The following is a 17,468-nucleotide window of genomic DNA, read 5'->3' on the forward strand; positions in this document are numbered from 1 at the left end:
ATGTTCTAAACTTGTCGCGCTGTGTTAAAAAGAACGTTTCGTGATTATTAGTCGTTTACGTGACTGCCTTGTTAAACAGTAAGACTGCGCACAACGCCTAGCAAATCTTCTTTCGCTGGATATTATTGTTTGATTGACAGTTGATGGGACGAAAACGGGAAGCATTCGTCGTAATTTTGCACACCCGATTTGTTATATTTACATCACGCTTAGGCGGAAGACAAAGAATAAGGAACTATGATGATAGATTTGTCAGTCAAAAAGCTGATCAATCTAAGCCCCCAAATCGTCGACCCCCGACAACCTCTTAAAGGTATTTTCTCTGATCAAGTTACATTAGTGTGCCCCACAATCATGTTCGCTCCTCCTTAATTACTTTTATTTCGAATAGGAACGACTGGTAAGGAAGACTAATTATAGCTTTGATTCATTGTCATGTTGCCCACATAATGAGTAACGGATCTGTTGTTGTTGTTGTTGTTGTTCATGTCAGACAAAGAGAAGATGAGATTAATTTGTTCAGGTTGCCCTAATTTGGAGACTTGCACTAATTTTTGTCGGAAGATGACATTTTTTATACAGGCAGCAGTCACATTGTTTTCTTATGGAAATAATGTGCAGCCCAGAATATTATCGGCCGAGTTTAGCACTTAAAGGGATGTTACAGTATTGGTGGAGCTGAGGAGATGGCTTTAAATTTTTGCGAGATACCAAGAAATCACTTATAAAATGGTACAGAGCACGACATTCTAACAGGAATTCAAAGTTTATTTTATGAAAATCGGTTTTGGAATGGCTGAGACATCCAAAAACAAAGTAAAACAAAGCGGTCGTAATAAAATGTGGGTCACACATTTTACAAGTACTGCTCTGTTTAGGGTATCTCAGCCATTTCATAACCAATTTTCATCAAATTAACGTTGAATTCCTCTTGGAATTAAATGATCTTTCATATTTCACGAGAGGTTTCTCATTATCTCACCCCAAAATGTTGAAAACCTGAAGTTAGATCTCAACCAAAACTATACGAGCCCTTTAAAAGCATTTTTTCCTACTGTTTCTTTTTTTTTTCCTTTAATGGTGTAATTACGAAAGAAGTCTCTTCATGTGTAACACTCGTATCTGTGTTTAATGAATCACCACCGTATAAATCTAGGCAGTGTAGGACTACACAGATACCTCCCCTGCTGGAAAGAACACAGTGTGAGCACAGTGTGAGAACCACAGTGTGAACACAGTGTGAGAACCACAGTATCCCACAGTGTGAGAACCACAGTGTCCCACAGTGTGAGAACCACAGTGTCCCACAGTGTGAGAACCACAGTATCCCACAGTGTGAGAACCACAGTATCCCACAGTGTGAGAACCACAGTGTAAGCACAGTGTGAAATCTCTTCACACTGTTAAATTCGAGTGTTTTAACAGTGTGAACACAATATGAGTCGTCAATTCACAACGTGAAACAAAGCATTACTATGTGAACACTCTGTGAAAACCACACCCACAGTGTGAAATCATCTTCACACTGTTAAATTCGAGCGTTTTCACGTAGTCGACTATGAACAAACTGTGAACATACTGTGAACACAGTGTTCTTTCCAGTATAGGGTCATTAGTCGGTAATCAACAAATTGTTTTGTTTTGTTATGCCTCCGCCACGAAGTGGTGCCGGAGGCATTATGTTTTCGGGTTGTCCGTCCGTCCGTCCGTCCTTCCGTCCGTCCGTCTGTCCGTCCGTCCGTCCTTCCGTCCGTCCGTCCTTCCGTCCGTCCGTCCTTCCGTCCGTCCGTCCTTCCGTCCGTCCGTAATGAATTTTGTGGACAGGGTAACTATCAAAACCTTTTGAGGTAGACTAATGAAACTTGGCATGTATGTGTATTAGGGGGTGAAGTTGTGCCTATCAACTTTTGGGTGCACATGCTCAAGGTCAAAGGTCAAAAGGTCAAGGTCAAATGCTTAAAATTGCACTATTTCCCCCATATCTATGCAATGCCTGAAGATATTTTCTTGAAACTTAGTGTATACATGTATTACCCAATTAAGATTCTTTGCAGAAAGTTTGGGGTCATGAGGTCAAAAGGTCAAGTAAAATGTTAAAATGTCACTTTTTTCTCTGTATCTTGGAAATTGTTCAAAGTATCTTTATGGAACAAAGTATACATGCATGTACTGACTGTCAGTAGTTAGCTAGGGAATTTGGGGTTTATGGGGTCAAAGGTCAGGGGTCAAAGGTCAAGGGCAATATTTTGAAATTTTACTATTTTCCTTATATTTATGCAATGCCAGCAGGATTATTTTTTTAAAACTTAATGTATGCATGTATATTGCCCACTAGAGATTCTCTGGGATTTTTCTTTTTTTTGCCAAGAAGGTCAAAGGTCAAAAGGTCAAAGATCAAGTGAAAGTGCTGAACTTACTACGTTTTCCATATCTCGGAAGCGGCTCAAGTAATCTTTAAACTTAGTACATATTTATGTATGTTCTGCCTGACAGTGATTCTCTTATGAATCAAAGGCCAGATGAAAATGATAACAATTTACTGTTCAATACAGAAATTGCACTTTTTCTCCATACCTTGAAAATTACTCAAGTGCGTAAACTTATGAAAGGGTCAAAGTCGAAGTTAAAGTACATGCTCTCCTATTCATCCAATTAAACATAGGTCAAGGAAGGTAAACATTTGATGCATTTGTGACAAACATGTCATTTTGATATTTTGCCAGTTTTGTGAAAATGTAATCACACATTGTCCACATGTACTATAGACCTATTAGGAGAATCGTGCATTATGGCGGAGGCATACCAGTCGCCATAGCGACATTTCTAGTTTTGTTTGTTTTGCTTGGCTTACTGTGTATCTTGAGTGTTGCAATTTTGGGGGAATTTCCACACGGTCGACAGCGAAATATCAAGATAGTAATGTCAAAAGGAGTAAATTAAAAGTAAACGAACTAAGTTTGAAGGAACTAGAGTCTTGAGATATTCGAAGGTCTATTATTACTACGGAAGTTCAAACCTAAAAGCAATGTCCTTCCTATTTCTGTCCGCACGAGCTGCGGGGTATCTGTTACGGATATTTATGCTCTGCACATCTTCGATGCAATCGTTTTTGTTTGTTATAAGTTTGGAAACTGCATGGTGTTAATCGAAGTCTATGCCCACGTGAGGCTGCTTTTCTTTCTCCACTTCCTCCAACAAAGGGTCAGTTACTTGGCCAAAGACACGAAACAAGTCACCTGCCTTCAAGGGGACTATCGCAGTTGAGATTGGAAAAAAAAGTCGAGAAAAAAGACTGGGTAAGAACATAAAGAATAGCCAAAGAATGAGGAAGTTCCAAAACTTGGCCAAACTCCTAAAAATAATGGCATTTCATGCGCAGAGGGTATAATCCTTATACGACTGACGGCAGACCTTCGTTGTTAAACCCTCTACTTGCTGGAATGGTGCGCACCATGTATAATTGGATGCCAACTGCCTTTTCGGAGGCAAAGAGTTAAATAATCTAAATGGAATTATTGAGGAGGGAGTATGTGATAATTTTAAGGCCTACGCATGAAATTGTGTTTGTAAACAGTGCTCTTGATGAATTTTAGGCAGGTGTATTGTAGTGGGTAATTCTTTTCTCTTTTAACTTCGTGACAGATGTTACGATGTTTCATGTTTAAACCAACTTCAGTGCCTGTTTGACACCCGAGGCCCCTTGAAATTTTACACCATATATATGCTCAAATAGTCAAAATAATTGGTGTCAGTCCAGGCTGGCTGTATACCTAACAGTTGATGGCGAAAAAGGGAAAAATACCCTCAATGATACTGATACCTCACTTATGTCACCTTATGTGGTAACATGATTATAGTGACACTTATACCACAGCCCGTGTGCATTACGATGTGAAGACGATGTACACTGTATTTAAAGGGAAATGCGTGTTTTGCGCAATATGTCTGAAATCTAAAGATATTTGATGACACGGCTTTTGCAAAACTGACACCAGTATGACCAGCATTAAAGGGATCGTACAGTTTTGTTTGAGACGTAATTTCACGTTTCTAACATTTTTGGATGAGATAATGAGAATCCTCTTATGAAAATATGAAAGAGCATGTAATTCTATGAGGAATTCAATGTTTATTTAATGAAAATTGGTTTTGAAATGGCTGAGATATCCAAAAAAGAGCGATTCTAATAAGTGTGGGACCCACACTTTATTATGATCACTTTTGGCATGTTTCAGTCATTCCAAGCCCGATTTTTGTCAAATGAATTTTGAATTCCTCTTAAAATGGTATCCTCTGTACTATTTCATAAATGTTTTCTTGGTATCTCGCAAAAAAGTAAAACCCCAATTCTCATCTCTGCCAATACTGCACTATCCCTTTAAGCAATAATGCCCAGAAAACGTTATGCACGTTATACATTTTGATATAAATGTAAATCTATGCTAAAAGCTCATCTTTTTTCATAATTATTGATTATGATAATGTATTGTTACATGATTGCTGAAATTTTATAATTTTGTTTGTGTATATTATACATCTTGTCACATGGTGTTGTGCGTGTCTAGGAACCGAATATTGCACGGTGTTGATGGCACTGGGAATTTTTCATTTACACGAACCAACATTAAGTAAAGGGAAACATGATATCGTATCTCCATGTAGAGGAAAAGTTGTTATATTTCTCGCTTAGCACTCGTACTTTCGTATTCCATGCTGAAACATTCTCTGAATCCTTTTTCAATAAGACATGCACTATCTTCGTCTAGAGCGGTCCATTCCCCACAAAATGAGTCACCTGTTTATTTTAGCTTTTTCCAGACTGATTTCACATGATTGAGTTCATTCTGAACACACCTTGATGTACTTTGAACTATATTTTGCAGCGCCGCAAGGAAAATGTCGTTTTTATTGCGGGGGGGGGGGGGGGCGGCGGCTGATTTCTCAGCCGAATATGGCAATGTTATTCCCCCAAGGAATGTAGTATAATAATAATGGGGCTAAGATATTTTGTTTTTGCCAAGACATCTGTCTGTTTAAACTGCATACCATGTTATGAAGGAATGAAAGTTTATTCGAGTCATGAAAGTTTATACGAAAACGTATAATAGACTATTTTGTGTAGCATTTCCTCCAGAGAACATGGTATTATAATAATTTTATGCGGGGATTATACAAGTCAAGAGCGACTGCACTTGTAAGCGCGTGTAAGCATAACACATTTAAAGGGCATCTTTCGCGCTAGCTCGTTTGAGTCTATCTGTATTTGATAACCATTCTTATCAATGAAAACATTATCGTTCTTATGCATATATATGCTGTCACGCGCTTTCCTTGTAATAGCAATATCATGTGAAATCCTGAAAGGTGGTCACTTGCATGGAAACCACACTTGAATAAGTTAATAAACGGGTAATTGAGTAAGTGAATGACTACAAACAAGTGAAATAGAATATTGTTTAAAGGACAAGTTCACCTTCATAAACATAAGGATTGAGAGAATGTAGCAATATTAGTAGAACACATCATTGAATGTTTGAGGAAAATCGGACAATCCGTTCAAAAGTTATGAATTTTTGAAGTTTTTGTGCAGTAACCACTGGATGAGAAGACCATTGCAGTGTGTGAATAACTTAGATGTCACATGCGTACAACAATATAAGGAAAATATAAAGAGAATTTCACAAAATTTCATCTTTTGAAAAAAGTACACATTCCCCAGACTCGTTACCGACAAATGTTATGGGTAATATTATTCCCCCTGCCTTAAGAAAGTGGCAAGTCAAGTGCTCTTTTATTATGCGAAAAAAGTGAAAATATGTTGAATTTTCTTTACATTTTCTTTATACTGTTGTACGCATATGACTCTCAAGCTGTAGTAGTCTCCTCATCCAGCGGTTCCAACACAAAAATTTTAAAAATTCATAACTTTTGCATCGATTGTCCAATTTTCCTCAAACTTTCACTGATGTGTTCTACTAATATTGTTGCATTCTCTCAATCCTTATGTTTATGAAGGTGAACTTGTCCTTTAAGTGTTTGTCTATCTAAATATCTGTAAATCTTTCGCTTTATTTAGCTATATATCTTTATATATGTTTGTATTTGTGTGTCAATTATAACGATGTTAACATATAATATATGACGCATATGACCAGCTACTCGTGAGGCGGGATCATCTCCATACAAAGTGCACAGAATCTCGTTTTATGTACCACATTAGCGGCTGAAACCGCACAGACAGACACGCGCTCATCTGCTTTAGCCTATAATTGTTACACCTGTTTGAATACGATAACGCGTTAATTTTGATCCGGCTAGAACAGGTCCTATCTGTAAAAGTATATTGCCTACTAACAGTGCTGGAAATATTGACAACCTTATGGGGTCGCGTCTAAAAACACCATTTGACACTGCTCTTCAAAAAGAAGCAATAGAAAAACAAAACAAAAACGGCAAACTTATATTTATCAGAGATATGCGAAATCATTTATGTGACCATGGGGGCATGTCCGGGCGAATAAAGGACTTTTTTTCCCCTTTGATGTCACGTAGACAATGATTAATTAAGTAAAAGTAGAACGGGTTGGTCTCAAATTACAACGCCGCTCCATGTTCAAACTTTGATAAGATGTGATAACGCAGGAATATCTATGAAAGTAACTGACAGAGCATTAAATGACAAAGATGACACAAAATCACACAAAATGACAAACATTTAAACTTCAAAGTTGTCTTCACAGCACAGTGATAATTTGGGCGCAACAACGATCATAATATTGTAAGCAAAGTAGGTGAGGTGCTGATACTAAGTTTGGTTAATAATTTAGTAACAAATAGTAACCTCTTCAACGTAAAAGTGTTGAGTTATTGCAACAGAACTCTTGATTGCGAAGGTTACGAGTTGCTTTTTTTTTGTTATGGCAAGAAAGTAAATCTATTTCCAAATTCAGTTGCATGTCTGTTTGGGAGACGCGTGAGGCGATTACGCTGTCACTCCTACTAATCTGCATAAGTGCTGCGACTACTTCGAGAAAGTGCATGTGTGACGCCCGAAAAGTCCCAAACGTTTCTTTATGATACTCTCTGCCTGATTTCGATGAAACTTAAACCGATTTGTTTGGTTGGTTTTACTGCTGAATGTACGAGTACCTGCTGAATGTAGCTAGGGTTAATCGTATACATGCGGGTATTATCGTCTGCGAACTATTTAGGAGACTTGATGCTAACAATACTCGTACAGTTTTGTTTAAAGAGAATTTACGCTTACACAAAATAATATGTAGGGCTGAGGAAGTATACTTTCTTTGTCTAAACTATAAGTATCTCTCAAACATTATGAGAAACGATGGCGCAGGATAGCGATTTTAATAAGCCTTTGTCTGTTAAAACGGATAGCCGAGGGTTTTTGGTCAAGTCGAAATCGCAATAACCTCAAAACGCTCCCCCCCCCCCCCCCCCCCCTGTCCGGTGGTGAATCTCCACCTCCGCCAAGCACCCTGGCAACAGTCAAAATTGTCCTGTCGGAGCATGTGACGTCAACAAGCCATGTTCCCATGAACGCCAACTCGAATGACTTTGCTATAAAGTTACATATAAATAGTCACGCTGTACACCAAATGATTGATCACGTTAATATTATTCATAAAAGTAGTTCTCAAATACTGCCTTTTATCTGTGCCAGTTCATGCCTTTTTAAAAGCAATGTATACGCAGTTATGATTATAATCACTCTTTTACATACTTCATTGTTTCATTAAAGAGATGTTATTCCATTTTCTTTTTGTATATTGCACGTGGTGATTATTCTCTGCTAGTAAGTACTATTACCGTCATATGAATTTGTTGGGTTTTTTTAGGTTCTTTGTACTTAACCGGTTTCATACGGGAACCTGGTGGCCTGTGTACGAAGTCTATAGGGATTTCAGAATTCAGTATGGAACGGGTTACTTTTCAGAACTTACCCTGTCACAGCGTATCAACAATGCCGTCTTTAATGAAAGAAATTCATCATGAATAAGCTGATTCCACTCAAAGATGACTGACACGTAGATAATGAGTTCTTCCTCGTGAAATTAGTCATTTAAAATAGGGGATTAATTGAAGACTTTGCTTTTTTTTTTTGAACAGTATATTGTTCAACCAACCGTCATAATACGCTCTTTTATACCTCATTAGTGACGTAGACTCCTAGGTTACTTGAATGTTGCTTTGAGGGAGAAAGAATGACCTTACAACCTTTGACCGTATTCTTCATTCCCTTGTCGATGTTATGTAAAGTGCAAGACCATACGCTCTATGTTCGGAGTCAACTGTATCGAACAATATAAAACAGTAAAATAACAAACAAACAAACGAACAAACAGAAGAAATGTTACACTGAAATTGGACGCAGAATTAGAAAGTACGTTTGGGAACCTTAAAAGCCCACATACCGTCACGAGGCAGGGTAACTGGTCGCAACCACATATGCAGACTAGATCAGGTGATGGTAATACCGTTGCCTAGCAACTCTCCATAAAACTGTTTCATCATAAAAATATCGTAAAATATGTTTTTAGCGACTATATACCCAGCGACTAAACCTTCGCTGTGTTTTACTTATATAAAGACTGATGTTTTAAGATTTGATGGAGAGCATGATTATATTTTACTCTTTTAGCCTTCAAGACCAGAAAGCTTATTGAATCTGAGAGGGAGTTGTAAGGCAACAAAGCCATATGTGCGACTGTAGCCAGTATATCTCCCTCGGGAAAGCACGCGTTGAACTTAGAAAATCCCCCAACACAAGTCTGATTATGATAAAAATAGACACTATTGATTTGATTTTGATTTGATTTATTTATTTCAACACGGTAGAAAGCGTGCTATCAGCTTTGAAGCTGCTTTTCAGCAAGGCCGTGCATAATAATTTACAAAACTGAATCAAAAACAGAAGAACAGGTACAAGAATAATAATAACAAAAAGCTGACGAAACACAGCATAAACAGCATACAGTGAACAAATATGAATACAAGTATAGAATGACTTAGAGTACATTTCGACAACAACAAAATCAAACTGTGACAAAAGTGATATGCGTAATTAAAACAAACAAAAATAACACAAGGATTTGTTACAAATGAGTGGCAAGGAAAAAATAATACAATATCTGGACATTTACTTTCTGAATTGCTTGTAGAAAAGAGCTTAAGTTATCAATATTTCGAATATTTTTTATATTCTGTTGGGTTAATTCAAGTCGAGTTATATGGAGCGGAGTTTCACCGTACAGGCTCAGTCAAGCGGGGTCAAGCAGGGTAAAGAAATTCTTTAGGACTCAATACAGTAACAACTTAGTTCCTTGGTAGTCTGCCGAGAAACATATTTCTCGTTTCCTCCATCTTCCCCTTTCTCTCTCTTCTGTAGTATATGTCTATCTGTTTATCTATCTATCTATCTATCTATCTATCTATCTATCTGTCTGTCTATCTATCTATCTATCTATCTATCTATCCATCTATCTTTCTATCTATCTATATCTGTCTATCGATCGATATACGTATCTACATATATTTATACATATAGGGCCTACATACTATCTATCTATCTATCTATCTATCTATCTATCTATCTATCTATCTATTTATCTATCTATCTTATCTATCTTATCTATCTAGGCCTATATAATCTATACCTGCCTACCTTTTTTTTTTTGGCGTATCTGTTTCTTTGTTTGTTTCCTTCATTCTTTTTCCCTTTCTTTTTTTCTGTCTGTTTTTCTGCCCATCTTTCTGTCTTTCATTCATTTACTTCATTCATTCATTCATCTATTTATTTGTTTATCTATTAATTAATTAATTAATTTATTAATTTATTCATTTATTTGTTTATGTATTTATGTATTTATTTATTTATTTATTTAGTCATTCATTCATTTATTCATTCATTCATTCATTTATCCCTTCCTCCATTATTTCTTTCACCAAGAAACACTCTCATACCGCAGATGTCACTTTATAAGAGATTACAGGTGTTTTTGTCTATTTTTGTTGTGGTTGCTTGTCCACATTTTCCATTTTTGACGCGCATCCACACGCCTCGTCCTCAGATTTAACTACTCGTTGATTATTGACTTTTTATCACGTGGATGTAATCGTCACATCAGGTTGGCAGATTATATTGGATTCGAACCCCCATTTCCGTTACCCACATAACCGCGACACTGTGACCTTAAATTGTGTGGTGTTATTGCATTAGAAGCACTCCCGTATGGGCTTCTTTTATATAACATATATTGCACACACAGAGACACACATGCACACACACACACACCAGGGAGGTGAGACTCACCTCCCTGCACACACACACACGCACACACACACACACACACACACACACACACACACACACACACACATCGTAGTATTATTATCTTTATCATCATTATCATATTACAGTGTACTTATTTCTTATTTTTATTTTTTTTTTTGTCTATGTAACATGCTCGTTCTCGGATCACGGTACCATCCCTTTTGTCCTAGCTATAAGTTTAAGTAGCCTATACTAATCTGATTTATGTGAATAGGAAAACATTTCCGTACACATTGTCATCGGGCATTTTGGACTTGTCATGTGATCTGCAATGAGGTCACAATGTGAGCATATCCTGTTTGCATCGAAACCGTCAATCATCACCGTAACATGTTTACCAAAAGTCAATGTTGTATACAAATGACGCACAGGTATGTCCGCTTTGCGAGGCAGAAGTAAAAAAATAGAGCAATCATCATAAGGATCTAAAAGGCAATGATTATACTGGTTGAACTGTGGCAACTTGAACAAAAAGATATGAAACAGAAATAAACGGTATAAAGATAAACAAACGATATCAATATTGATGATAACAATAACGATGTTCAATTATGATAATGGTAATAATGTTCTTATGAATGATACTATCGATCATATCAGTAATTACTATAATGATGATGTGTTTATCATAATAAAGTCTAATTAGGCAACGGTAGAGGGCATTATGAGTTTAAACAGGGGGATTTTGTCCAGGATGAACACTGATCAGTATTCGGACTGGCCATGCAGAACCTCCAGGTTAGGTTCCCATATTTTAAACCACTACACCAAAGTGCTCCCCCTTTTCAGATCTTAAAAAAACTTCAATGTTGCACTCGTTTAGAGGCAAATCTGAGGTGGGTTAATATGACACCCATTTCTACATTCACACCACGGGGAGAGGTCTCTTGCCCTTTGCTCTGCGCGAAATGAGCCGATAAAACATCTTAAAATTAGCAGTTCGAGATAGAGAAACGGAAATCACCCTTTCCACACAGTCTCGCCTTACAACTGGGACGAACATCCCCTCTCCAGATCGTAGAATCCTTGCTCTTAGCCACTTTCTTCTGAATGGAATTAAGAAGTCGAGGATCGAGACTGCTCCCACGGGGCTCTCTTTTCCTGAGAAGTCGAAAAGTGTCTAAAAATAAAATCACTGAGATCTACAGGATTGAAGTGCGTAGCAGAACAATTTAGAGTGTCAGGAGTGGGAACTGCCTGGCTAAAGTATACTTTAAATTTCATTGAGTAAAAATATTTTTAAAAATCCACTGTATACATTCACATCCATAGGGATTGAAAACTTCTTTTTTTGAACTGAAAATAGAACATGTAATTTCCCATTCTTTTATATTTCATGATGTTTCGGTAATCAAAGCTGTAGTAGCAGAAAACGGGAGATGAATATTTGTTCAATTGGAGATAATGCTCTCTTGGTCATTTAGAGTGTAGGCACAAAAAAAAAAAACCCAAAAAACAAACAAACAAACAAACAAGCAAACACAAAAACCGAAACAAATAGCAGTCACTCAGACTGATGTGTTATAGAGGGCTTTGCTTAATGTGATACATACAAACTTTTCATCTTCCGTGAACCTGGATGGGATATATCAGAGTTAGGTTTTAGAGGAGAATGTGCAAGGTAAAATCTTTTCTCGTCGTTTTTGTTTTAGTTTAGTTTTATTTTGTTTTGTTTTGTTAGTTAACCCGCTGCTTACTGCTTACCGGACCCGAGGATACCGTGCAAAACGTCTGCGGTAGACCTTCCACACGTCGAATGCAATGAGTTCATTATCAGTCACATGGTGCATGCGATGGATGGTGTTTGGATTATAATGATGTTGATATGCAACATTTGCCTGAGCCTGTAGCTTGTCACATATTTTCATACTCATTGTTGCCTCTCTGTACAACTTCCTTTGAGGAATATTTCATTTCAATGTTGTCATGGGAACTATTATCATGTTTTCGTTGGGTTTTTTTTGTGTTTGTGTTTGTGATGTAATGTATTTTGTAAGGCAGCTCACCACAAGCTTTGCTTTTTTGAGGTTCTGCCTTCCTGTACAATAATTTCATGCATGTGATTTCCTACATGAAAAAAAGATGGAAAATAAATGTTATACAAACTTGAACTTGAACTTGATATTCCCTTTTCTTTTTCTCCCGTGTTCTCCTCTTCTTTTTGTTCCAGGATGAAATTTCAGGAGAAATGGCGGGATGACATGCTCAGTAAGCTGCATTCCGAAAATCTCAAGCTTAACCCGGAAGAGGAAGCGGTGAGAATAACCTTTCAAGATTTTCTTTCTCTCTCCCTCTTCATATAATAGATACCCTTTGTATTTGTCAAAGTGGATTTTGATAAACAGGAGTTGATCCAAAATGATAAGAACAATGAACTATGGAAATGTTAATGTTTCTCAGGTTTTGACATTTGTCTTGATAAGAAACTGTTGGTCATGGCAATTGGTGTAGCTGTTAGTATGAGGTATTAACAAGTACATGTTAGTCGCTTGTTATTGGAAAGTTTAATCATTAATAGAGGTTGTGTCAAGATGATGATGGGAATGCAACAATATTAATATTAACATAAAAAATGATAGTGATGTCTATGATTATTGTTATCACCGTTATGGCTGTTTTTGTTAGTGTTCTGTGGTCATAATGGTGATGAAATTGATTTTGATGATTGTAATATCAAGAGTGACAACCATGATGTGTATAGGGCTTACTTATATACATATATATATATATATATATATATATATATATATATATATCAATCTTTTATTTTTTGCTATTCTCATAACTGCTATTCTTTCGTATGTAATCATATGTACAGTCAAAGTCAACCTCTCCCAGGTCGACCACGCACAAGTCGAAAAATTTGATAAGTGGAAGAATGAATCAAAGAGATGGAAATCAAACACGCGGCAGTCATTTTATTTTGTCGAAATTCAGCTAAATCGAATGATTTTTCCGAGTCCATGTGGATTCGACTCATTACTGTACGTTTGGTTTCTTGTTATATCCGTGACGTCATTTCTGTCTTATTTCTCTTTACAGCTGACTGGCAACTGCAAATCATTCTGCGGCGTCAAGAGCCGGGCAGTAAGTCATTTTTATAAAGTTTTCCTTGCCTATCGTGAGCGGAGTATATATAGGCCTCATAGATTATTATCAATCATGTCCGATCGCTTACAGTCATAGATAAATGGGACTCTTATGGAAACACAAATATTATTATAAGAAGAATGATATGATTCATGACGAGTTTGCCCCGATAGAAAGAACACAGTGTCTCACAGTGTGTTCACATACCGAGTATAGTCGGATATGTGAAAACGCCAGAATGTAACAGTGTGAAGATGGTTTTCATACTGTGATGTGGTTTTTCACAGGATGTTCACATATTGATATTCTGTTTCATACTGTGAATTGATGATTCACAGTGTGTGCATCATGTTAAAACGCTCAAATTTAACAATGTGAAGAGATTTCACACTGTGTTCACAATGTGTTCACACTGTGTTTCACACTGTTCACAATGTGTTCACACTGTTTCACACTGTGGTCACAATGTGTTCACACTGTGGAACACACTGTGAAACACTACTGTGCAGGGCAAAAAGTGATTGTAAAGGATCATCTTCCGCTCCGCAATCCTCTACTCTGCATAATACATTATAAAGATATGATTTATATGTCACTAGTTTCCTGTCACACTGACTGCAAGAATACAAACGTCTGCATTGTCGATGGTTGTCACCCGCTTCCTTGAAAAGGGTCGTGTCTGCAGGGATTGCCTAAATGCCTTCATGCACCACTCGGCACGCTTTTCGACCTTTTTCGTATAAAGTAGTACTCAGTAGTTGATGTTTTTTCTTATTTCTTTAGTACAAGACTGCATGAGTCAGTCATGATTTTTAATGGCCATGCTGACTTCGCACGTAGATGCTCTATGACAACGTACATCATCAGCATCATTTTGGTGTTACTTATTTAAGGGTTGTTCAAATAAATTCCAGTCAGCAATTCCATCAACGTGAATGGTCACGTGATTGTCCCCCCCTCCCCCCCCCCCCCCCGCTTGTAATGTTCCCCCATGGACATTACATTCTCGGAGATGTTCTCTAAGATGGGGGATTATTAGATTCAGTGTAAGCAGATGAATTTTGTTACTTTTTACAGAACGTTCTAAACGCACGCAGGGTTTGAAAATGTTTCGGGGAATTTTGAAGTCCCGTTCAGGATATTTTTATTCTCCTTCAACAATGTTATCATCTTAAACCCTTCAGATGAAAATAATTATGTATAATCCCTCACACGTCAGTCATCATGGACGTCACATAAGTGCTGATAGAGATATTACAATCGAAGAGCCATTCAAGGAGCCTTTAACTGTATGACATACTTCACATCACATCAGACAATGTTCAAACTGAGGATTTTAACACAAGAAAGAAATAACAACACATATTGATTCTCTCGTGAAGGTCAATTTCATTCCATTTTATTTATTAGTATAATTAGTTAATTGATTGATTTATTTATTGTATTTATTCATTTATTTATTTATGTGTTTATTTATTATTGCGAGTGCCACCAAATTTTAAAAACAAAGAGATTTCACAGAGAGTAGAGAATTTAACTTCTCCCCCCCCCCCTTCTTTCATAATTCTCTGTTTCGAACTAGGACTCACTTCTGGACCAGATCCGGGTCCTCATCCGGAAGTTCCTAGTCCTGTCTTCAGGTGACCCAGCTCTGGTCGAGGCCTGCTTCCAAATAATAGAGGAAGAGGAGAGGTATGTGTTAACCCTTTCCGTACCAGGGACATTAAACCATGTATAGGTTTGCTTGTTTGCTCTGTTGTTGTTGTTGTTTTGGGTTTGCTTGTTGTTGGTTTCTTTTTTTTTTGGCCAAATTGGCACTAAAAGCCCGCAAAGGGTTAATTAAAGTTTGAGCGTCAACAAAATCCACGTGAAGGTTGAAAATTTATTCATGAAGATGCATTTTCAGCTGTTTAGTGTGCTTGTTCTCTTGATTACACGCATCTATTCACATGCACTCGCACGCATAATCCTATATACGCACATGCAAGCAATCGCGTGAATTTGTCGCTTAGCCGCACTGTGAACGTCGAGAAGAGTGAACAGAATGTGTTAGACAAGCTCCGTGTGCAAAATCGATCAGTCACGATAGCAACATGTTACTATAGTAACGACGGTCTGCCCGCTGATGTCTTGAAATCTAGACCAGTGGCGCGAAAATTTGGCCCTCATGTACATCCGTCCGTCCAGAATGAGACCGCAAGTGCATTACTAGCGGACTCAACGTTAACATCGTAACTAAAATATTAAAAAAATCCAAAAAGCAGAACAAAATAAAGCATTAAAGATCTTCTTAGCTCATTTACTAATATTTACTGAAGATGTAAAATGTAGATGAATCTTTAGTATCTTCGCTAGGAATATGGAAGGACAAAGAGTGATTACCGAGTAGGCGCCTACGTGGAAACGATGCGGTCATCCATACATTGATTACGATTGATCTATCATGACTGAGCCTGTTACAAGGCAGTCTGCTACTGACATCCACCATAAGCCTTTATTGAAGATTTTCTCCCTAAAACGGATATAAGTCCTACTTCTTCTTTTCTGTTTACTTTGACATGATGTCACGCCACGTAGATAGTAAGAAAGCGCAGTGGTGTAGACAAGTGTGAAGTTAATGGCAGTGACAGCTGCGTTATGGAGCAAAGATGGTATTCCTATCTGGGCCCTCTTTATTCTTCGCACGCAGAGAGAGAAAAAAAAGAGTAAAGAGAGAGAAAAATCTTGCATACAGAAAGAAAGAGAATCGCATATAAGGTAAGAGAGGGAGCTAGAGAGAAAGAGATGGGGCGGGGGAGGGGCATTGTTGGAACTTCTATTTCCGATGTGTGTGTGTGTGTGTGTGTGTGTGTTTGTGTGTGTGTGTGTGTGTGTGTGTGTTTGTGTGTGTGTGTGTGTGTGTTTAACGATGTAGACACGTCTCTTTCTCGGAATACGCGACCCTGCTTTGCTGAATCCTGATCTTTTCGCAGAGTCAACATGGGGTGGATGAAGTTGTTATGACGTCACATGCATTTACGTCTAATCATTCGATAGGTCGTCTGCGAAAATCTCGCGCACGAACTCGCGCGCGCGCACACACACATACACACACACACTCTCTCTCAACGTGTGTCTATCAGAATTCTATATATCTGCGTGTGTGTGTGTGTGTGTGTGTCTCTCTCTCTCTCTCTCTCTCTCCTATATGTACATCATATATCTGCTCTATTCTAGTTTGCGTAATATGACCGTTTGAGTATTTCAGGAAAATGATAACCCCTTAATTGTTCTTGGTCAAGGGAATCGAAGCAACATTCCTTCTACCTTTCGCGGGAAACTAAAAGGACATCAGATAAATTGTCATCGACTTTTTCCACACGTTGGGGTGATGGCGAAATGGAACATTGACTTTAAAAAATTCGCTCCAAATTAAAAACCACTTCCGGCACCACAGGGGAATATGACGCGTAACACACAATCATAGTTTGAACCACAGAGGAGCTAAATTTTATAGGTAGGCCTATATTCTTATCGACTTTCGCAGAAAGAATTAAAGATATGAACAAGGACTTGTAAGAGCATCCAGTTTTGTGAAAATCAGAGATGATTTCAATTGAAATGGAGGAGCGCATCGTGCAATATGCAGTGTCGTTTTATTCGGCTGCGTTGCGGTGATTCTTCCAGAGAATATACGTCAGCCGACAACCCAGTTAAAGGAAACTATTAATTGAGCAGGTTGTTAGATTCAATATAATATGGGGCACTGCCCTTTTCCTTTGTTTCGCTGATTCCGGTGCGAAACCGAGGGTCATTTTCGCTGCTTCCCCCGTGAGGGTGCTTAATCGAAGAGCAAGCGGTGAAGTTCAATCTCTCCTTGGTCCTATAACCATGTCAACTATTTTCAATTTAGTTGGTTATTCTTTTTTTTTCTGTCAAGAACAGTTTTCAAGGGTCCTAAATCAATTTGATATTGCTTTCGACTCTTGCCTAGAGTCGCATAAGGATAGATCAAGTCTCTATATAATTGTCATTAATTCAAAAATAT

The 17,468-nt window shown here is 37.8% G+C and overlaps 1 pseudogene; it reads left to right on the forward strand.

Moving 5' to 3' along the window:
- The window catches only part of LOC139726519 (exocyst complex component 3-like), a 64,101-nt pseudogene that overhangs the window by 19,085 nt on the left and 27,548 nt on the right, over positions 1 to 17,468 (forward strand).

The sequence above is a fragment of the Diadema antillarum genome, unplaced genomic scaffold, assembly GCF_040938485.1.
Source record: "Diadema antillarum isolate AM-2024a unplaced genomic scaffold, OU_Dant_1.0 seq00000086_RagTag, whole genome shotgun sequence".
Classification (NCBI taxonomy): Eukaryota; Metazoa; Echinodermata; class Echinoidea; order Diadematoida; family Diadematidae; genus Diadema; species Diadema antillarum.